General features: G+C 42.1%; 1 protein-coding gene and 1 pseudogene across 4 annotated transcripts in view; both read left to right on the forward strand.

The window, feature by feature from the left end:
* Positions 1–23,137, forward strand: part of IL34 (interleukin 34) — a 57,984-nt gene that overhangs the window by 20,507 nt on the left and 14,340 nt on the right. The window contains exon 1 of one of the 4 annotated variants that reach the window (XM_019710142.3): positions 12,734–12,752. The exons of the other annotated variants lie outside the window; for them this stretch is intronic. The gene's annotated coding sequence lies outside the window, so the exon portion shown is untranslated. Of the gene's footprint in view, positions 1–12,733; positions 12,753–23,137 lie in introns of those variants that run through there. 4 annotated transcript variants of the gene reach the window in all.
* On the forward strand, positions 19,091–21,763 carry LOC109459241 (dnaJ homolog subfamily C member 7 pseudogene; annotated as a pseudogene).

Here is a 23,137-nt window from a genome sequence, read left to right on the forward strand (position 1 = left end):
GACATGTAATAAACTGCACAAAAGTATACAATTTGCTAAATTTTGAATATAAATACCATAACCTAGATAACGACTGTATTAATCATGGCCAAAAGTTTCCTGATGCCCCTTGAAATTCCTTCCCCCCCATCCTTCCTCCCCACACATCCACTGGTCTGCTTTCTGCTTGTATAGCTTAGTTTGTATTTTCTAGAGTTTTAAATCAGTGGAATTACACAGTATGTGCTCTTTCTTTGGGGAGGTTTGGTTTTTCTCACTCCGCGTAAGTATTCTGGGCTTCGTTCATGTTGTTATGTGTATTAATAGTTCATTCTTTGCATTGTGAAGTGTTCCATTGTATTGATCTACCATATTTTTAAAAAATCTGTTCACTTGTTGATCGACATTTAGGTTGTTTCAGCTTTTGGTGAGAGTACGGAGAAATACCGTGGGTTTTTGTACATTGACCTTGTGTTCTGCTACCTTGCTGTTCTTGTATTAGCTCAACTTGTTGCCAATTTTAGGGGAAAAGCATTCAGTCCTTCACTAGTTAGATGTAAGTTTCTCATAGATGCCCTTTTCCAGGCTGAGTAAATTCCATTCCATCATAGTTTGCTGAGAGTTTCTGTTGGGAGTGGCTGTTGAATTTTGTCAAAGGGACATAGTCCTCTGCATCTTTTTCAGTTTGCTAACATGTTTTTTTTGGTGTTTTTTTTTCAAATAAAGCCAGCCCTTCATTCCTGCTACTGTATGTGATTAGCTTAGGACCTGGGGATCCAGCTTCCTCCTGGGGATCCAGCTTCCTCCAGAGCGTCCTGGGTCTTATCCCCATTTGAAGACTGGGCTTTGGGTGCTCAGTCATCCAGGTAGAGGGAGGGAGGGGGCAAAGGGCTAGGGTAGGGAGAGCGCGCCCTGCCGCCTGACACAGTGGCTTGGGCCTGCCCAGGTGAAGCCCCAGGTGACCGTCCCAGGTGAGCCTCCGACCAACAACGTGACATGACTGTGACGCGACCTCTGCTCTCGCGCTGTCTTGCCGGGGAGATGCCTGAGCTGAGGGCGCAGCCCTTGCATCACCTGGAGTCTCAGTTTCCGCACCCGCGAAACGGAGCTGGTGGTGGCTGGGCCGCGGACTGCCGCCCATCTGTGCACCCCACGAGGGGTGCTCTTCTGAGAAATGAAAGTAATGATCCTTTCTCCCCGGACTGCTGTACCCACCATGAGCGCGTGGTGACAAACCACTAAGAGGAGATGAAAGCACCCGACGGCCCGGGTTCCAACCCGGATGCCTAGGCTCAGCCTTGTGTTTCAGTCTCTCCGTCTTGTCTCCTCACTTGGAGAGTAGAGCTAACGAGACCGCGAGATGTAAGATACTGATGAGAAATCGGTGTCATTACGCAGATGAGCGAGCAAGTGCACCGGCAATCGCCTGGCACAGTGCGGCGGGGCACATGGGAAATGCTGGGTAAACATCTCACCGGTGCCCAGAGCTGGTGCGGCTGCGGTGAAGGCTTGTCCTGGCGCTGGAGGAGCCACAGAGGCGGCCAGGGGCAGAAATGCAGCAGCAGGAGAGGGCATTTACCCTACTATGCAGTAAGTTCGCAGTGGTGTGCCTTTCGGTGCCGCTGCCTCCAAAGCGGGCATCGTCTCTATGCCCCACTCAGGTACCAGTGGGGAAGAGAGGCTCAGAGCTAGAGCTAGAATTGGAGCCCAGAGGCCCCTGGTCGTTTGGAGAGGTGTGCAAACTTCCAAAAGGTGACGGACATCCCAGGATTGATGCTAACTCTGGTTCCACATTGAGGGTAGAAGCTGAGCGAGGAGGAAGGAATCAAGGTAACCAAGGGAACTTGGTGGACTCTCCCCTTCCTCATCCTAGCCTTCTGCCTGGTTTTCCTCCAACATCTCAGACTGTGGAGTGTTTAGCGGACCCAGTTCTCCTTCTCTGTGGGCACTTCATTATCGGGCCCAAATGTCCAACTCCTTCATTCAGATACTGTTCACCCGATGGTATCGTGTCCCGTGTGCTGAGACAGCACCAGGGTCGCTGGTGAGGCCAGAACATGACTCTCCTGGAGATCATTCTCGTGGGGAGAAAACACACAAATGAAAACCGTCAAGATCCGGTCAGAGTGGCCAGGGCTTATGCAGAAGTGCCGCAGGGGGTGCAACGGGGTGACCTGGGATAGCCAGAGAAGGCCTCTCCATGCAGGTGATGTTTGAATTGACAAGAAGGAGCCAGCTGGGCAAAAATCTAGGTTGGAACATTCTAGGCAGAGGGAACAAGCAAAGTCCTTAAGGAGGAGTCAGTGTGATGTGTGGCCCTGCGGTCAGTGCTCGGACAGTGGGTGGAGCTTGTGGAGGGATCACCTTGCAGCCTGCCAGGAAGTCAGGGGGAGAAGTTAGGATTTATTCCAAGTGTAGATTCCAAGATTCTTCTGCAAATGAATGGAATTGTATTCTTTCCTCACCTTCTGTCTTTTGTATTTTGGAGGACTCCTTTTTTTTTAGAAATACATTTGAGGGGGCTCTCAGAACTGGAAGGAGGAAGGGTTAACGCCCACTATGTTAGATTCCTGTTACCCACTGTTGTACCTATTTCCCGACCGCTGTGGGGTGAGAGCTTCTGCCACCAACAGCAGAGCCTTGCCAGAGACACTTGGGAGGTTATACTACTTCATCCCCCACCCAGAGGGGTGAGGGACTGAGTGGGGGTGGGAGGCCCGGAGGGGGACCTGCGAAAGCCCAGCCTCCTTGGGAAGACTCTGTGCTGTTATTTAAATATGCTTCAGAGCCTCTGAGACTTGTCCTTCCCTATCCTGCTCCCCTGCGTCCTTCACAGGTGTCTCCTGAGAGCATGCAAAACTGAACCGCTGTCTCCAGCTTTGCTTTGGGGAAGCCACGCTCAGGCCATTAAGGAGCCATGTGTTCTCTGATTTAGAAATTGGGGTTCTGGGATCAGAGGGTTATTCCTTCCAGCTCTGAAAGTCTCTAAAATTGTGTGATTTACTCAGTCACACAGCAAATTAGTGGCAGAGCCAGGCCCACAAACCACTCACAACCTGAAGACACCAGGGGTAGGGGTGGGGCCTGCTGATAAATATGGTGCAGACGCCAAGGTCCAAGGTGCCAAGATCCAGGATTGCAGCTGTGGTTTGCCAGCCTCTGGGCTCCCAGATCAAGCTTCATCTTAGGTAAGGCCCCTCTCTGCCTGTATGACTCCAGAGACCTGAGTCCGAACTCCACCCCCTTCCCTCTGTTCTGGAATAATTCACAGTGAAGTGTAAAAGATTGGCAGCTCAGAGACAATGCATCCTGTAAAGAAGTTGCTTGTTAATCCAAACACATTTTTTTTTTTTAAAAAAGGGAACAGGACTTTATTGGGGAACCGTGTGTACTTCCAGGCCTTTTTTCCAAGTCAAGTTGTTGTCCCTTCAATCTTAGTGGTGGAGGGTGCTGTTCAGCTTCAAGTTGTTGTCCTTTCAGTCTTAGTTGTGGAGGGCACAGCTCAGCTCCAGGTCCAGTTGCAGGGGGCACAGCCCACCATCCCTTGCGGGAGTCGAACCGGCAACCTTGTGGTTGAGAGGACACACTCCAACCAATTGAGCCATCCGGGAGCTCAGCGGCAGCTCGGCACAAAATGCCATGTTCAATTTTTAGTTGCAGGGGGCACTGCCCACCATCCCTTGCGGGAGTTGAGGAATCGAACTGGCAGCCTTGTGGTTGAGAGACCACTAGCCCATGTGGGAATTGAACTGGCAGCCTTCGGAGTTAGGAGCATGGAGCTCTAACCGCCTGAGCCACCAGGCCGGCCCCCCAAGTACAATTTTAATTCGATGGACTTTTTGTCAGGATGATAAAGTGAGTTGGAAAAATGCATACAGTGCAATTCTGTTTTTGAGGTCATATCAAGGGACTCCTCAGCTTTCCCAGGGATTAACTTCCCCACCCCCATTTCTGCTTAGCCTCACCCTCCTCTCCCCGTAATCAGACCACATGTGTTGAGAAATACTCCGAGTCTTCCTTAGGTTCCCACAGCAGGCCTGTCAAAGGTATGAGTCACTGGAGGGGAAGGTGACTCAGCTAAAAAATAAGTTTGCCAAAAGTGCATTTTTTAAAGAGAACAGATTGGTGGATTGAGCTAAGCTTCCTGGTAAGTGGCTTATTTCTCGGAAGAGTAGAGGACTGTGTATGATTTAGTAAATTTCCATGCCATTTTCTAATGGGTTGGCATCACTTATTGGCTCAGGAAGGTTTGTAGCATAGGTCTGGGGACAGCAGGGAGCGGCAGTTCTGAGGAATGGCAGCCACCCCGAAAGAGGCCTCATCCTGTCTCTGCCTTTACCGCCCAAGAAGCCTTGGACAAGTCATGTACTTTTTCCCAAGCATAGTTTCTTTATCTGTAAAATGAATGGAACTGAATATTCCAGAATCTTGTTACTCAAAGTGTGGTCTGCAGACCAGTAGCATTTGTAACACTTGGGAGCTTGTTGGAAATGCAGAGTCCTAGGTCCCACCCCAGACCCCACTGAGCCAGACTCTGTATTTTAACAAGATTTCCAGGCCATTTGTATGCACATCACAGTGTGAGGAACCCTGCTCTGCACCAGACTACTCAAACGTGATCCTTAAACCAGCATATCAGCATCATCCAGGAGAAGCTTGTTTAAAATGTAAGTTCACGGCCCCAGACCTATTGAATCACATAGCTAAGGGCAGGGCCTGGGAGCCTGTGCTTTAACAGCCTCTTCAGGTGACTCTTAAGCAACACTGACTGACCTTGAGAAGCACTGAAATTCAGGTCTGATGTCAATTCTAGCCCAGGCTTGGCTGTCGAGCGGCTGTTGTATGAAGAGCTTGTTCTGTGCTGCTTTGTGGCTTCCTGAAACGCTCAGAGACCAGCACTTCACAACAATCCTGTGATGTTGTTTTGCCCTTATCTTTGCTCTGCCAGAGAGAACACTGATATTTAAAGGAGTTCAAGTCAGTTGCCCAAAGTCTTTCTACAATATCATGCATAGCAATATTGGCATAAGATGTTTTTGGCAAAGGCAGGGAGCTGTTATAGGGTAATAAAACTCTAAATATTCAACGTTACCTGTTTGAAGCTCTTGAAACAAGAGCTGGGGTAGATGTTGTGGTTCTTGATCAAGGCTTAGGAGCTCTTGAACTTCAGCTCTTCTCTTTTACTGTTTAATGTCTTGTATAGATGATACATTCATATGGTTTGACTGTCATGCAAAAAAGGACCAGAGTGAAAGTTTTTCTTTCACTCCTAGTTCATAACCACCCACTACCCCCGTCCCCAGGCAACTGTTTTTAGTTTACTGGGTCTAATTTAATTAAAGTTGATCTTTGGGACAGCTGAGGTATCTCCTGATATATGGTTCTCCTCATGACCCCCCAAATCTCTGGATTTGCAGTATATGTATATATTTTTCCAATTCACTTTATCACCCTGACAAAAAAAATCTATGAAATTACAGATTTATTTGGCTTAACAAGTATCTTCTTTTTTTTCTTTCTTGTTTTTAAAGATTTTATTGGGGAAGGGGAACAGGACTTTATTGGGGAACAGTGTGCACTTCCAGGCCTTTTTTCCAGGTCAATTTGTCCTTTCAATTTTAGTTGTGGAGGGTGTAGCTCAGCTCCAGGTCCAGTTCCCGTTTCTAGTTGCAGGGGGCACAGCCCACCATCCCTTGGTGGGAGTCGAACCGGCAACCTTGTGGTTGAGAGGATGCACTCCAACCAACTGAGCCAGGGAGCTCAGCGGCAGCTCAGCTCAAGGTGCCATGTTCAATCTTAGTTGCAGGGGGTGGAGCCCACCATCCCTTGCGGGACTCGAGGAGTTGAACCAGCAACCCTGTGGTTGAGAGCCCACTGGCCCATGTGGGAATCGAACCAGCAGCTTTTGGAGTTAGGAGCATGGAGTTCCTACCGCCTGAGCCACCGGGCCGGCCCGCATCTTCTTTTAAGGATGCACCATTTCTGGGAGGTTCGAAGCTGCCACTCTTCCGTATTTTAGTGTGAATAATTCTAATATAGGATCTCTTTTTGCACATACAAATAAATATACACAAATTGAATACACACTGTTCTGTGCCTGGCTTGTTTCACTGAAAATATAATGCTATTTTATTGTGTGATGAACTCAGGTTGTTTTCAATCTGCTGTCACAGACACTCTTTGCACCTTTGGCATTTTGCAGGTGCATGTTATATATCTATGATAAATTCCCAGAAATGGGATTGCTAGAGATCTGCATGTGTAATTTTGAGAGATAGTGCCAACTTTCCTAAGGTTAGTACCAATTTACACCTTCACCAGTTTTGGATGAGAAGTTACTATTCTCCCACATGTTTTCCAACACATTAAAATTACCACATTACTGGATTTTTACCAATCTGATAGGTGAAAAACAGTGACTCAACTGAGTCTTACTTTAAATTTTTTATGAGAAGTTTTAAACTTTTATTTTAAAAGGACCATTTCTCTTTCTTGTTCCTTGACTGTCTTACTCATGTTCTTTGCTTATTTTAAAAATTGGATTGTTGCTTTTTTTTTTTTTTTTTTACTTCTGGTAGCTGTTTATCTATTAGGGAGATTAGCCTTTTGCCTCTGATATAAGTTGCATCCACTTTAGTGTTTCCCTTTTATTTTGTTGATGGTTTGTTTTGTATGCACGAGTTTTTATTGTTATGCAGCCCAGTCAAATTTATCAGTCATTTCTTTTATGGCTTCTGAATGTTGAATCAAGTTACAAAGGTCTTCCTCACTTCAAGATAATAGGACATGTCCTTTTTTTCCTTCTATTTTTTACGTTCAAATTTTGATCCATTTGGAATTCATCCTGATGCTGTGAGGTATATAGACCCAACCTTTTTTTTTTTTTTAAAACCCCGATCGTTATCTTTCTCCCACTGAATCGAGGAACTGCTTTATTATAAGCTGGTTATCACAGGTCTTTTCTCATACATATGTGGGTCTATTTCAGAACTTGTTACTCTTTTCCATTGGTTCCTCTTTCTATTCGTGTTCAGTATTGTTCCCACTGTTTTGCTTACTAAGCTTTACAATATTTAAAAATATTTTTTAATTATATGGAAGCCCTGCTTTCTTATTTTTCAGGCTATTCTTGTTTCTTTGTTTTCTCTATTTGAACTTTAAAATCTGGTATCTAATTATGCACACATATGTTGTGTTTTTATTGGAATTGCTTTAATAAAAACTGAAGTATAACACACATACAGAAAAGTGTATAAATTGTAGGTAGACAGCTTGATGAGTTATCACAAAGTGAACCCAGAGTAAAGTGAACCCAGATCTGGAACAGGAGCCACCCCCCACCCACCCACCCCCGGCACCCCACTCCCCAGGCCCCTAAACAGTTACTCTCCTAGTCTCTTCCAAAAGGTAATCATCATCCTTGTTTCCCATGTTCTAGATTGGTTTTGCTGTTTTTGTTTTTAACTTTATATACATGGATGCTTTTGCATATGGCTTCTTTTGCTCAGCGTTATATTTGTGAGGGTTTTTTCAATCCGTTCTCCTGTTGATGGACTTTCAAGTTGTTCTCAGTTTTTGGCTATGACACATGGCTTTTGGTGCCCATATATATGCATTTCTGTTGGATGTTTACTTATGAGAGGAATTTCTGGGCCATGGGACATGCATATGTTCAACTTTAGAAAATACTGCCAAACTGCTTTCCAAAATAGATGTGTAACAATTTGCCCTCCTTCCAGTAGTATCTGAGAATTCCAGTTATTCCCAGTATTGTAACATTTGGTTTTGTGGGTCTTTTAAATTTAATTCATTCTGTTCTCTGTAGTGGTAATTAATTGTGGTTTTGGTTTTCACTTCTCTAATGACTAGTGAGGTTTAGCACTTTAAAAAATATCTATTGGCCAATTAAATATCCCCTTTTGTCAAATGTATTGGGATTGCTTTAAATTTACACATTAACTTCAGAGAAGGGACATTTTTATGATTTGAATCTGCCTATGGAAGAACGTAGTATGTCTTTCCATTTTTTTAAGTCTTGTGTGTCCTTAAATATTGTTCACAGTGTTTTTAGTACATAACTTGTATATTTTTTGATAATTTTATTCGTAGATATTTTATCTTTTTTGTGGAGTCTTTTCTAACTGGCTATTGTTTGTAGTCATTTCTTAGTTGATTCTCTTGGATGTTCAAGGCTTATAATCATAGCATCTATAAATAAAAATAATTTACCTCCTCCCATCCAATTCTTTATTTTCATTTTTATTTTTATTGAGATATAATTGACATATAATATTACATTGGTTTTAGGTATACAACATAATGATTTGATGTATGCGTATGTATGTATTGTGAAATTATCACCACAATAAGTTTGGTAACTATCCATCACCACACATAGTTACAAATTATTTTCTTGTGATAAGAACTTTTAAGATTTAGTCTCTTAGCAACTTTCAAACATACAATACAATATTGTTAACTATAGTCACCATGCTGTACAGTATATCCCCCATCCAATTCTTACATCTCTAATTTCTTTAGCTTATCTAATTGAATTGGCTGATACCTCTCATACAGAGTTAGTGGGCATGTGTGTATTGTTCCTAACTTCAGTGGGAGTGTTTCTGATGTTTTCCAGTTAAGCAAAATTCTGGCTTTTATCTGAAATTTGTATATTTTATCATGTTAAAGAATTATCCATTGATACCTTCTTTAATGACGTTTTCTTCAGGAAAAGGTGTTGAATTCGTCAAATGCTTATTTAACATTTATGGATCTCCTAGGATCTATTATTATGTTATATTAAGAAGATTCCTAATACTGAACCATTCTTGCACTCCTGGAATAAATTCCCTTTACTTTTTATGTGCTGTGCCACGATCCTGGAGAATCTTCTTTAAGCCAACAGTTCTGTGGGCTCCTCTGGAAAAGGACTGTGGACATGGACACAGTCTGCATATATGGGCTGAAGTTTCCTTTCCTGAAGTAAAGAACCATTGGTTTGATGTTCTTCTAGGAAACCCAGGTCCAAATTCCTTCCTGGTGTAATGGACAATAGATATTGGGGTTTTTCACTGAGTTAGAAAAAAATCTGCATGGTTCTGATTTCAGCCTTTTTCAGTTTTTGGTTAACTTTCAAACCACAGCATACCAAAACCCCAAAAACAAAACTAAACAGCCTTTATCCTGTTACACTTGATTTTGTTTATATAATGCTTTGGAGATGTCCCAATAAGCTTTTAGAGTCTCTGGGCTATTATGAAACTAAACTTGGGACTCACTGCCCTGTTTCTGAAGAAGGGGGGGTGGGGGGAAGAAGTTAAAAGAGTCTGGGTCTTTTTTTTTTAAAGATTTTTATTGGGGAAGGGGAACAGGACTTTATTGGGGAACAGTATGTACTTCCAGGACTTTTCCAAGTCAAGGTATTGTTGTTTCAATCTTAGTTGTGGAGGGCGCAGCTCAGCTCCAGGTCCAGCTGCCGTTGTCAGTTGCAGGGGCCACTGCCCACCACCCCTTGCGGGAGTCGAACTGGCTCAGCCCACACTTCAACCAACTGAGCCATCTGGCCACGTGGGAGCTGAGCAGCAGCTCATTGACTTCATTCTAGTTGTGGAGGGCGCAGCACGTTGGCCCATGTGGGAATCCAACCGGCAAGGCAGCTCCGTTGCCCAGAGCTCGTGCTCTAACCAACTGAGCCACCCATCCGCCCCCAAGAGTCTGGGTCTTTTCACAGAGAAAAACCTTTGGGTTCTCTGTCACGGGGAATGCAGTGCCCAGTCCACAGAAGAGGCATCCACTTGGCAGAGCATTCCAGTGGTTAAGACAATAGCTCTAAGCCAGTTGTTTGGGCTCCGATCCCTTCTTTATGGTTTACTACTTGGGTAACCTCTGACGCATTCCTTCAGCCCTCTGGTCCTCAGTTTCCTCATCAACAAATGAAGATAATAATAATAGGTCCTACCTCTAGCCTCACTGTGAGGATTCAATAAGTTAATGCATGGCAAGTTCCTTGGCATATAGTAAGTACCCCATAAAGGTGGGGGACCTGAACGGGGATTAAAACATCCAATGGGGATTGGGCCAGTTGGTCTCTACATTCATTAACCTTCCTGACCTTCATGGACCCTAAACCTCGTGGACATAACTGTACAGTGTGCTTAGACGAGTGACCGGCAAGTTCTCAGGGCCAGGGGCTTCTCAGATAAAGCAAAATAATGAAATTAAAAACCTGCTTTTGTAAGTATCTAGACTACGGAACAGGCTGAAGATTCCTTAAGGTTGACATGTCAGATAATAAATTTGTGAGTGAGTGGGAAGAAGAGTTGGGCCGAAGCTCTTGGCGCCTAACCAAGCTTTTCTGTGGTCTTTAATTCTGAGGTTTGGAGCTCCCTCAAAAGTGAGCTGGTTCGCTTTTGAATGGGGCATCTGCAAAGTGGTTCTCGGGTAGTTCTGCCTATAGTCCTATAGTATTTATGTTTCAGATGGTGTAGGGGGCATTTTTTGCAGAGGGAACAGCTTTGCAAGGTGGATGAGTGTGAAGGGCGAGCCACCGGGTAGGGTCTCACTGGCAGTGCCTGGGTCCTCCCACTAGATGTGAATTCTGAACAGTATTGGGCTGGCCCTCCTTCTGGTGTTCTGATTTGGTGAAATGGGAGTCAGGTTGGAGCCTTTGTCACCAGCTTGCTGTTTCCAATTAGCTATTTTAAATTTTTTAATATCAGAGTATAATTTACTTAAAATAAATTGCACAGACGTTAAACATTCCATTTGATGGTATTTTAATTTCCCAGGACTACAGAACAAAAGACCACAAATTTGGGCTCTCAAAGGAATAGAATTTATTCTTTCACAGGTCTGGAGGCTAGAAATCCAAACTCAAGTAGTCAGTAGGTCCATGATCTCTTGGAAGTCTCTAAGGGAGGATCTTTCATTGCCTCTTCCTGGCTTCTGGTGGTTGCATGCAGTTCCTAGCATTCCCTGCTTGTGGACATATCATTCCACTCTGTCTCCGTCGTCACATGGCATTCTCCCTGTGTGTCTCTATTTTCTCTTCTCATAAGGCCACCAGTCATTGGATTAGGGCCTACCCTAATCTGGTATGACCTCATGCTAATTTAACTAACTACATCTGCAAAGACCCTATTTCCAAATAAGGTCATGTTCTGAGATTCATGGTGGACATGAACTTTGGGGGGACACTATTCATCCCAGTACAGACGGTTTTTGACAATGGTGTATACCCATGTGAAAAACCATCCCACCCAAGAGCTAGGACATTTTCATCACCCTAGAAACTTCCCTCATACCCCTTTCCAGTTAATTCCTACCACCACCACCCACATCCGACAACCACTGTAGATTAGTTTTTCGCCTGTTCTTACATTCAAATAAATGGAGTTATATAGTGTGTATTCTTTGTGTCTGGCCTCTTGCTCATAATAAGGTTTATGAGATTATCCATGTTATTTTATTACATGGATTAGTAATTTGTTCCTTTCCTTTTGTTTTTCTTTCTTTTTTGCTGAGTGGTATTCCATTGTGCAATCAAACCGGTCTCTATATCCATTCTTCTGTTGATGGACATTTGGATTGTTTTCAGTTTTTGGAACTGCATGTTATTCATTGTATGAATATAGCAGCAATACACGTTCCTGTTCATTCTTTTTGTGGATGTAGATATGTACTTAAATTTTTTTATTGCAGTATAATTGACATAAAATCATGTTAGTTTTAAGTATACAATATAATGATTCGATATGTGTATGTATTGCAAAATGATCACCATAATAAGTCTAGTTAGCATCCATCACCATACATAGTTACAACATGTTTTTTCCTTGTGATAAGGACTTTTAAGATCTGTTCTCTTAGCAACTTTCAAATATACACTACCTATTAGTAAATTAGTGACTACACTATTAGTCACCATACTATATATGACATTCGCAGGACTTACGTATTTTATAAATGGAAGTTTGTAACTTTTGAACTCCTTCACCCATATGTGGAAACATATTTTGATTTTTCTAGGTTAAATACTAGGAGTGGAATTGCTGCGTCACAGGACAGGGGTGTGTTTAATTTTATGAGAACTGTCAGCTTTCCAAAATGATTGTACCCATTTATACTCTCAAGGAATATGTGGAGACTTCCAGTTGTTCCACATCCCTGTGAACTTGGTTTTCTTTCTTGGTGACAGTTATTTTCTTTGATGCATAGAGAGGGTAACCCTCTGCAGAGGTTTCTGTCCATGGAGCTGTCAAACTAAAGACCTTCCAGCTACTGACTTCTACCTCACTCCTTTTTGCTTTGTTTTCTTTTTTCTCCTGTCTTCCAAGGACGCTTTCAGGCACAACAGTCTACGGGAGTCCCTTTGTCCACTGTCCCTTTTTTCTGAGAGTGGCACTAGGGTGGACACTCTGTTTTTCCACTCTTGTGGTCTCCTTGCTTGTTGGAGGTCAGAGGTCGGAGGTTAGATCCTTCTGAAGGGCATGAGTCTCTGTCTTGAAGCAAAAGCTGTTTAGAGCATTCAAGGGTCCCATGTGACTAGTTGCACATTGGGTTTCTTTCTTTCACAATCAAATGAGTATTTTCCTCACAAATCTCTATTGATGGTGCAAAAGCAACAGCAATAAAGGAAATCATTCAAAATTAAAAGTGAGTGTGGGTGTGTGTGAGAGTGTACCCCTCTTGTCCAGAGTTGATTCCCTCCTTGAACCCTGAGCTGCTGGGAGAGGCTCTGGCCACCCGGGACTCTGAACTGGAATAAGCAGGTTGGAAAATAATTCTCGTACTTTTATTAACCTTTCTTAAATATATGTAGAGCTCATATTTATTTCAATGTTTAATATTAGAAGTGTTTTGGGTCTTTATTTAGAAGTTTAATGATTTTCTGTGACCAGAAATATGCCATAGGAACATAACTCCTGTTTATAGGGTATCAATCAGCCTATGGTAAAATTGGCTTCGTTATACGTCATTTCACCTAAAGTTGCAGTTTCCAAGAGCCCATTGATGTTAAATGAGGACTTACTGTACTGAGCTTCTACTATGCACCATATATGCCAGATCAGGTTCTAAGCTTTCTGTATATAGAAACTTGGGAAATCCTGGCATAACTCTTTGAGATCAGAATTTCGTGTGAAACCATTTTACAGATGAGGAACCCAAGGCCAGAGAATCCTTACCTCGCCCATGGCGAGGTGGAGCCAGAATTTGAACCAGACATTCTGACTTCAGAGTCTGTATTCTATCAGCATATTTCCACCCCCACCCCCCAACCCTAAGGGCCATTCACATTTTAGAAACATAGCCATATTTATTTAAAAAGGAAACTTTATGTTGCCACCATAAATGGGATATCCACATCATTTAATCAAAAATAGATGATAACCATAAAAGGAATACTCTGATAACAGCATAATGCTATTCTAACTTGTTCCTGTTTCTGCTTCCCCAACCTCATTTTTTTTTTAATGGTTTGTGCTTTTGGTGTCATATCTAAGAGCATTTTGCCCAACTCAAAGCCACAAAGATTTTCTCCTAGAATTTTTATAGTTTCAGTTTTACAATTAAGTTATGATCCATTTCAAGTTACTTTTATGCATGGTGTGAGGTGAGGATTATGCTTAAATTTTTATTTATTTCTTTATTTATTTTTAAATTTATTTTTTAAATTTATTGGAGTGACAATTGTTTTATTTATTTATTTTTTTGTATAAAGCTAGTCAATATTTTCCATAGTATTGGTTGAAAGATTCCTTTCTCCTATCTTCTCTGAGTCTGGCTTTTCTCAGAGAATGGGAGGGTTGATTCTCACAGTTGCTGCAAGGAGAAAAGGTATAATCATTTTGCTACACTGATTGTAAACTGATTGGCACATGGGCAGCACTTAATAAATAGCAATTAGTTCTCAGATTATGCTAACTGCTTTCCTGTGGTTTGGCACTTAGGTTGTTTCCAGTTTTTCTTTCTTCAAGTGTAAACAGTAATATATGGATACATCAGGTGTATAGCTTTTCTTTTTTAAATTATTTTTGGGTATACTTTTGGATCTTTACCAATAGTACAAATTAGTTTTAAAGGACTTTAGATCCATGTACTCTGCCAGAAGCCACACACTGCTTTTGAATTAGCCCTGCTTCCAATCAGAGGGAGCTCCTTGGGAGGGTTAGACCCTGGAATCATAGCCGTCCCTGGGAAACCTTTTCTGCCTTCTGACCCCTCTTACTTCCCCCCTGGACCCCGGTTGGTGGTTTCGCCTCTTCCTTTTAGCTGCACACAATTTCCCATGGTACTGTTTTCTACTCATTTATAATGTCTCCTTGTCTCCCCCACTGGCCTGTGTGCCTCTCACCGGAATCACCACGTACTAGTTCCCAGCACAGTACCTGGACTCGGTAGGTACTTAATAAATGTTAACTGTCAACACAGCATCTAGTGTAGCATGACCAGTTCTGCCACTCGATCTATGGACTTCTCTGAGATTAGCGTTCAGATAATGACATTCTTTCAGCACCAGTAGCTGGTGTCACCCTTGGCTCCATGACATCTTGTTATTTAGACAGTTTTCTCTTAAGTATGAGTCATGTACCCCTGGTTAATGTTGGATGCTGTTACATGGTACCTGGATCCTGCATTAAATAACATTGAATCCCAGAATGAGGGAAATTTCTTTTCGGTTCTTTTTCAACCCTTCTTACTTCTCTAAAACATAGTTTCTCAGCCTCAGCACTATTGACATTTGGGGCCAGAAAACTTTGTTGTGGGGGGCTGCCCCACGCATGGTAGAATGTTTACAGCATCTCTGGCCTCCACCCGCTAAATGCCAGTAGCACCTCCACCCCCAGTTGTGACAGACAAAAGTATGTCTAGACACTGCCAAATGTCACCCAGAGAACAAAATCCACCTCCCGGTTGAGAACTGCTCTAGGAGAAAGACAGTCTGGTGCTAATATATTTGAACACCTCTTTAACCCTTGCTAATCTTCCTTTTCTAAAAAGAGAGCAGATTCCCCAGGTCAGAGCCTTCAGCAGGCAAAGCTTTCTCACTAGAATTTAATTATGTTATTTAGCTTTCCTTGATGTTACCTTCCCACTTTGGCAAGTGAGAACTGTTTGTTGCTTAGTGAAAGTGTTAAAAAGTTTTCTTCACAAGTACATTTAAGTAAAAAGTTGAGCAAATATAGAGAAATGTATCTCAGTATATATAGATATGGCCTGAATAATTGTGCTACACACCTGGCTCTGTTAGGAAACGCTGAGTAAGGCATCGGCCTGTTTGATGCTTCTCTCACTGATAGCATTGGGCAGGTTTTCATGTTTTGTTTCACTCAAGACAACACTCCAGGCATCTGATATGGGCGCCAAGCCTTCCAGACATGGCGACATTGATCGCATACATGGGGCATCTGTCAGAAGTGTATTGCCTGCTGTAAGCATTTGGGCTGTGGACCCAGGCGTGGGCCTCACATGATAAAATTGTTCAGGTGGCTTTGAGTCTGGCTTTTCTCAGAGAATGGGAGGGTTAATTCTCACAGTTACTATAAGGAGAAGAAAGTATAAGACAGTGGTAGGTGGCTGGAACCCAGTCAACCCTTTTCTGAGAAGCAGGCATTTGCATACAAATTACATAGGCCTGGGACCTTTCTCATCTCATAGAGAAGTCAGATGTGGGAGGAAAGCACAATATTTAATTCATATCAGACATCTTGGCAAAGCTACTGGTGTCCTACTGCCTCTGCTTGCGTCATGGGAAAGGCTTGATCAGAAAGCAAGGTGAGTGGGACTATCCCACTCGGCAAGCTTTGATGAATTAAGGGTCTGGGCATTAAGCATCAGTGGCTGCCAACATCAGGAAAGAGTGAAAACCAGACATGACATGCCTCCTGTTGAAAGAACCCAACACCACCTATAATTGGGGCAAAGGGCTTGAACTTGAGTCTGATCCAGTGCCAATGTGCAAAAATAGAGAGGATGGGGGAACATGTTGAATTGCACCATGAGCGTGCAATCAGCAAAGCCTAGACTGGGAACACGGTGTGGGGCAAATATCCTGGTTTCTTCAATAGATGAATTGTAGGGGAAAGAATGGGATGGAGGGGGGACATCCCGTAGATTAAAAGAGACTTGAATGTGAAGTTTTAAAAATGGACAAAGCTAAAAAGTAAACTGTAGTGTCTAGAGGTGCTCACTTAGTTGATAAAAAAGAAAGAGACTCAGCAAGGTGATTGCTATCAGGATTGTGCTTACTTTTATGGGGGGCTGTGATTGGGGTGGTGCTTGTGGGGGGTCTTCTGCGGTGGTTGGCCAGGTTCTGTTTCTTGATTAGGTGGTAGTTATAAGGTGTGAGTGTCATAATAATTCATTAAACCATGTATTTGTTTTCTGTTATGTATTCATGTTTTATTTTTTAAAAAGCAAAGTGCAAAAGAATATGTGTAATATGCTACCTTTTATAGGCAAAAAGAGAGGAAATATAAAAATTATGCTTCTATTTTGAAATATAAACAATGGAAGGATAAACCAAAAACTAATAAAAATGTTTATTTATCATGGAGGGAAAAATGAAGAGGGAGAAAGATAGGAACTGGAAGCTAGACCTTTCTGAACATACCTTTTATTAAAAGTTTTTGCTTTGGAATGATGTGTTTTTCATAGTTAAAACACGTACACAAAAATTAAAAATCCATAAGAGACAAATGGAAATACATGACTTTTGACTGTACATTCCTAGTGGGGATATAACCTAAGATAGAAAAAGGCACAAGAAAATCTTAAACTGTACAGACTTGTCTTATGGTTAAGTAATAATATCGTGTTACTATTTTGAAACTACTACATATATAGAAGAATAAAGAAAAAAAATAATTAAGTGTCATTAGGAAACAAGATTTTCAGCACAAAACAAAAGAGATGAAAATGACAATCTAAAGAAGTTAAAAACCCTTATAATTCTAATGATTTACCTACAAACTAGTGATTTCTATTTCTAAAAAAAAAATATGACCTTCCTAGATCTGTCCACCTGAAAAGGCCTATAAACACTGACAACTGAGTAGTAATGAGCACCTTCAGTATCAGGCTTTGGTTTCCAAGTACCGTTTCTCACTAAAAGGGTTCTGGAAAAGCAGTTGATTTCGAGTCTGAGGCAGAAAATGTGCAAGATGAACCTGGAACCTCCAGTGAGGCCAGAAAGCAAGGAAGCTACTGAAGACGACTGGAGTCATGTCAATAGGACAGGAACCTGCTGGAAGGACCACTCACTAGACAAATGATGAAATAATTTGAATATCAAAAAGAATAACAAACAGCTACTTTGGAAAACAGCTTGGCAATTTCTTCTTATTAAATCTCCAGCTATCATATGACCCAGGGGCTTAACTGCTAGGTATTTATTTACCTAAGAGAAATAAAAACATATGTCCCCAGAAAGATCTGTGTGCAAGTGTTTGTGGCAGCTTTATTCAGAGTTGCCAAAACCTGGTACAATGGAATACTACTCAGTAATAAAAGGAACAGACTACTGATACACTCAGCAACATGGATGGATCGCAAGCATTTGCTAAGTTGAGAGAAGACAGGACAGAAATGGCAATGTACTGTATGATTCCGTTTACATAATATTCTGGGGAGGAAAAAAAGTCTGGGAAAATAAATTAGATAAGTGATTGCCAGAAGTGTGGAGTGGGGAAAGGGGATTGACTGCAAAGGGACACAAGGGAACTTTTGGGGGTGATAGAAATGTTCTATATCTTGAATAAGGTGTTAGTGTGTATATTTGTTAAAACTCATAAAATTGTACACTTCAAGAGGGTGAACCTTAATATATATCAATTATATCTTAATAAGCCTGACTTATAAGTAACTTCAATGAATCGAAATATAAAAATTAAAAAATTAATGAATTCAAAATGATACTAAAAAAAATAATTACCTTTAGAGGGAACAACTCATTCTGAAAGCTGGTAAGGTAAAGGGAAAAAAATCAAACTTTTTTTTTTTAAGGGGTACAGGACTTTATTGGGGAACAGTGTGTACTTCCAGGACTTTTTTTTTTTTCCAAGTCAAGTTGTTGTCCTTTCAATCTTAGTTATGGAGGATGCCGTTCAGCTTCAAGTTGTTGTCCTTTCAGTCTTAGTTGTGGAGGGCGCAGCTCAGCTCCAGGTCCAGTTGCCGTTGCTAGTTGCAGGGGGCGCAGCCCACCATCCCTTGCGGGAGTCGAACTGGCAACCTTGTGGTTGATAGGACACATTCCAACCAACTGAGGCATCCGGGAGCTCAGTGGCAGCTCAGCTCAAGGTGCCATGTTCAATCTTAGTTGCAGGGGGCGCTGCCCACCATCCCTTGCGGCACTCAAGGAATTGAACTGGCAACTTTGTGGTTGAGAGCCCACTGGCCCATGTGGGAATCGAATCGGCAGCCTTTGGAGTTAGGAGCAGGGAGCAGGGAGCTCTAACCGCCTGAGCCACCGGGCCGGCCCCAAGAATCAAACTTTTAGCCTGCTTTTTCTACACAGACCAAACTTTAAGATAACTAAATAGATGAGGAAGGAAAGTTCTACTTTATAGAAGAATTGCAGTAATAAATGTAGAAGGAAAGATCGAGTTAGAAAGTCACCACCTAATGAAATACTGAATCAAGCTATAATCATCTGTGTCTGATAAAAGGTGAAAGTTGATGGAGAACTTTATAATGGATGGATCCAAGAGAAAGAACATGATGTTATCTCACTAAATTGGGACAAGCAGACATTCTGTGCCTCCTGACGTAATGCAATACCTCCTAGGAAAATTATACCTGAGCCTAATGAAGCTTCCCAATCTGAATATTAGAAATACAGAGATAAATATGTTAAATGACATTCCAAAGATGTAATCAGCCAAATCCAGAATGTGGCCAGTCTGCAGGACAAATGACCAAGTTTCTTCAACAACGACAAAAATGGAAAGTGAATTATTATATATTAAAAAGTCTTAAGAATTCAAAACTTACTACAAAGCTACAGAAACCAGGACAGTGTGGTATTGGCATAGGGTAGACATATGGATCAATGGAATAGAATTGAGTGTCCAGAAGTAAATCCATACCTGCCTATGCTTCTACGGTCAACTGAAAAAGTGCTAGCTATTATGGAAATTGAGCAGCCACCTTGATGATGCTCGAAGGTTCTGGGAGACTCTTGAAGGTACGCAGTGAGGTTGGATGACAGTTTCCTTTGGGGGCATCATGAGTGGACATCATGAGTGATACCTATCTCTAAGGAGTGCCAATGGCAGAATCTCACTGTTTCCAGAGAACCCCAGAACTGAATCACAGAAATGCCCGGGTACAGCAGAATGCAAGAATGCTAATGCAGAATATGAGAAAGTAGCAGAAATGGATTTTGAGAAGTGGGACTTTTGGAAGATTGTTTTCTGCATGGACCATGCCCTAGAATTTGCTCCTGCCTGTCATTGCTTCAAAATCCCCAAAGCAGAATATTTAGCAATGCAGGAGGATTATTCAGAAGTACAGTCTGTGGCCAGTGACATTTTACAAATGGATTCCACCAACGTGGATGTTCTGTATGTCCGAGGTCTTTGCTTTTATTATGAAGATTGTATTGAGAAGGCTGTTCATTTTTTGTGCAGGCTCTCAGGGTGGCTCCTGGCCACGAGAAGGCCTGCGTTGCTTGCAGAAATGTCAAAGCACTTAAAGCAACAAAAGAAGGTGGGAATAAAGCCTTTAAAGAAGGAAATCAAGAGCCAGCCTATGAACTGTACACGGAAGTCCTGGGGATAAACCACAACAGTATAAAAACAAATGCTGAACTCTACTGTAATCCGGGTACAGTTAATTCCAAACGTAGGAAACTAAATGATGCAATGGAAGACGGCACAAACCCAGCGAGGCTCGATGATACATGTGTAAAAACCTTCTTGAGAAGAGCTGAGTGTTCCATGGACACAGAACAGTGTGAAGAAGCAGTAGAGGACTATGAAAAAGCGTACTTGATGGATAAGAACATAAACAGCTTTTAAAAATGCACAGCTAGAACTGAAGAAGAGTAAGAGGAAAGATTCCTACAAGATTCTGGGAGTGGACATGAAAGCCTCTGAGGACGAGGTCAGGAAAGCTCATCGGAAGCAGACTTTGTTGCACCATCTGGATGGGCACAGAGCCAGTGCGAAGTTCGGAAGGAAGTTGGATCCTCTCTGATCCCAAGAAAAAGACACACTATGACTGACAGTGCACAGGACCTGGATGAAGAAGGCATGAATATGGGTGATTTTGATGCAAATAACATCTTCAAGGTGGTCCTGGGAGCTTCAGCTTTGAAGCATCTAATCCAGGGAATTTCTTTTTTCAATTTGGCTGATGAAAGGAAACCATCCACAATCCAGGAAATGCAGATTTGCTCAATTTAACCTCGTGAACACAGTTCACCTCCTGTCATCGTGTCTCCACGTACTTAGAGCAGTGCTGTTTTCTCAGTGTATACTCTGTGTCTGTGAGTGGGATGAAGGAAAGGGAACCAGCGCCAAAGACTGTGTGTAGAGAAGGGGCTTGGGGTGTAGATAGGGAGGCGGCTTTTGAATTTGTGTTTTACTATTTAACTTCATTAAAAAAGAAAAAAATATTAAGGGAACAAAATGTTTTGACCCTTACAAAAAAGACTGAAGTACTGATAGATGCTGTGTCTTAGTCTGCTTAGGTAGACATAATAAAATAGACTGGGTGACTTAAACAATAGACATTTATTTTCTCACAGCTCTGGAGACTACACGTCCAAGATGAGCGTGCCAGCAAGGTCAGTTTCTAATGTGGACTCTTCCCTTGGGTCGCGGATGGCTGCCTTCTTGCTGTGTGCTCACATGACCTCTCCGTGGGAGCAGGAAGAGAGAGCAAGCTCTCTGGTGTCTCTTCTTATAAGGGCACTAATCCCATGATGAGGGCCCCATCCTCATGATCTCATCTAATGCTAATTACCTCCCACAGGTCCCATTTCCAAATACCACCACATTAGGGGTTAGTGCTTTGACATATGAATTTGGGGGAGGGGCACAAACATTCAGTGTATAATGCGCTTCAAGATGAATGAACCCTGAAAACATGACGCTAAATGAAGCAGTCAGTTGTAAAGGATCACATATTATATGATTGCATTTATATGAAATATCCAGAATAGGCAAATCCACAGAGATAGAAAACAGATTAGTGGTTGTTGGGGGCTGGGGGAAGAAAAAATAAACAGTAACTGCTAATGAATACAGAGTTTATTTTTGGGGGTGATGAAAATGTTCTGGAATTAGATTGTGGTGATGGTTGCACAATTTTGTGAATATACTAAAAAGAAAAAAACAACCCACTAAATTGCATACTTTAAAATGGTGAGTTTTATGACATGGAATTATGCCTTAATTTTTTAAAAAAGGGGAAAAAGACGTAAAAGAGACATTAATCCAGGGCACAATGTTGACCACCTTGTCAGGCTCTTGATTCTGTCAACATAAGAAATGTCCAAACCTGGAGAGGATTTTTTATGAGTATTTGAGTCCAACTGATGACCATTGCTGGGCAGCAAAATCTCAATGGAACGAGAAAATGCTCCAGAGAATGGCAGTTTTTTATTTTTATTTTATACCTTAGAATAAAAGGAGGAGATGGCAGGAGAATGACATGAAATCCATTGGTAGTAGATTAAGGAGGTGGGAGAAAGCAAAGTGGGGAAATCTCTGGAATTAGATAAAAAGACAAAATAGAGAAATGCATAGTTCTTTTACATTGGTGGGTACAGGATAGTTAATAACATTTGCGGCACATATGAGTAGAGATGGTTTTGAAGAACGAGATAACAATGAGGGGTTCTGTGGTCTTCTGTTGGGGGTTGTGCCCCAAGGATCTGGCAGAGGAGATTAGTCTGACATTTCAAAGATACGTTATCGTAGGTGCAGAAAGACGATAGACAGGCTCACTTAAGGTAAAGATGGACCTTTGTCAAAGAAGCTACAGGCCTAGGATGTGACTACCCACCTTGATGGGCTTTTATGTTCAGAGTATTCTATGTGTTTATTTTCAGCCTCTGGATTTGTAAGGCCCACCATGCAGGCCTCCTGTGACCTTGTCCGGTTTAGTATGTGGCCCCTTTTTCGTTCACAACTCAAACAAAGCATCTTAAAGAAGAACATTTTAAAAACAAGCAAAAACATTTTAAAAATATGATATATACGATTAAATGATATAAGGAATTATTGATTTGGGAATGTGCAATAATAGTATGATTAGATTTTTTTTTTAAATCCTTATATACTGGTAAAATGGCTTGTCTGAAATTTGCTTTAAAATACTCCAGGGAAAAAATTAGGGGATGGGTGAAACAGGAATGACAGAGTATTGATCATTTTTGAAGCTGAATAATGGCCATATGGGGGTCCATTATACTATTCTACCTTGTTTGGGTTTGTTTAACAATTTCTATAGTAAAAAGTTTCAAAACATAAGTCAAGTATGGTGGAGGAAAAAAAAAAAGTCTTGATTTGTACTGAATTCCAGAAAGTTCTTCTTTCAACAGAAGATTTTGAGCTGGGCCCTAGGGGCAATGACAGCACACTTTTGCCCCCAACGGCCTCCTGACTGGGAACTGAGCTTCATTCTGAGAAGTCACCCGAACCACTTCCAGAAGAGGTTTGGGGTTAGACTTGATCTGGCTCTTTACAGAGCATTTGCAGAGGTGATGCACTTCCATGCTGTATCAATTAGCTTTTGCTGTGTAACAAACAACCCCCAAACCTAGTGGTTTAAAACAAACATTGCTTATTTCTCCTGATGCTGTGGCTGGGATTCTGGGCTGACTTCACTGGGACCAGATGGTCTAGGATGGCCTCACTCTAGGCCTGTAGGAGGCTCGCCTGGAATTGTTTACCTGATGTGAAGAGAGGACCAGGCCCAAGGCACAAGCACATTCCATAGGTCAGAGCGAGTCACATGGCCACGCCCAGGGTTAAAGGGTGGAGAAATAGAGATTCCTTTGCAGTCCGGACTTGCACTGAATGGGAGCCAAGGTTCCCAGCTATTCCGACCCAGCCCACCTCTCTGAATGAGACTGACTTCATAGATGTAGGCCCTCTGTTACTCATGTACCCCAAGTCTAGAATCCTCTTTCCACGGGTAGAACAGA

This window comes from Rhinolophus sinicus, chromosome 8 (assembly GCF_057876585.1).
Source record: "Rhinolophus sinicus isolate RSI-liver-muscle chromosome 8, RSI-T2T, whole genome shotgun sequence".
Lineage (NCBI taxonomy): Eukaryota > Metazoa > Chordata > Mammalia > Chiroptera > Rhinolophidae > Rhinolophus > Rhinolophus sinicus.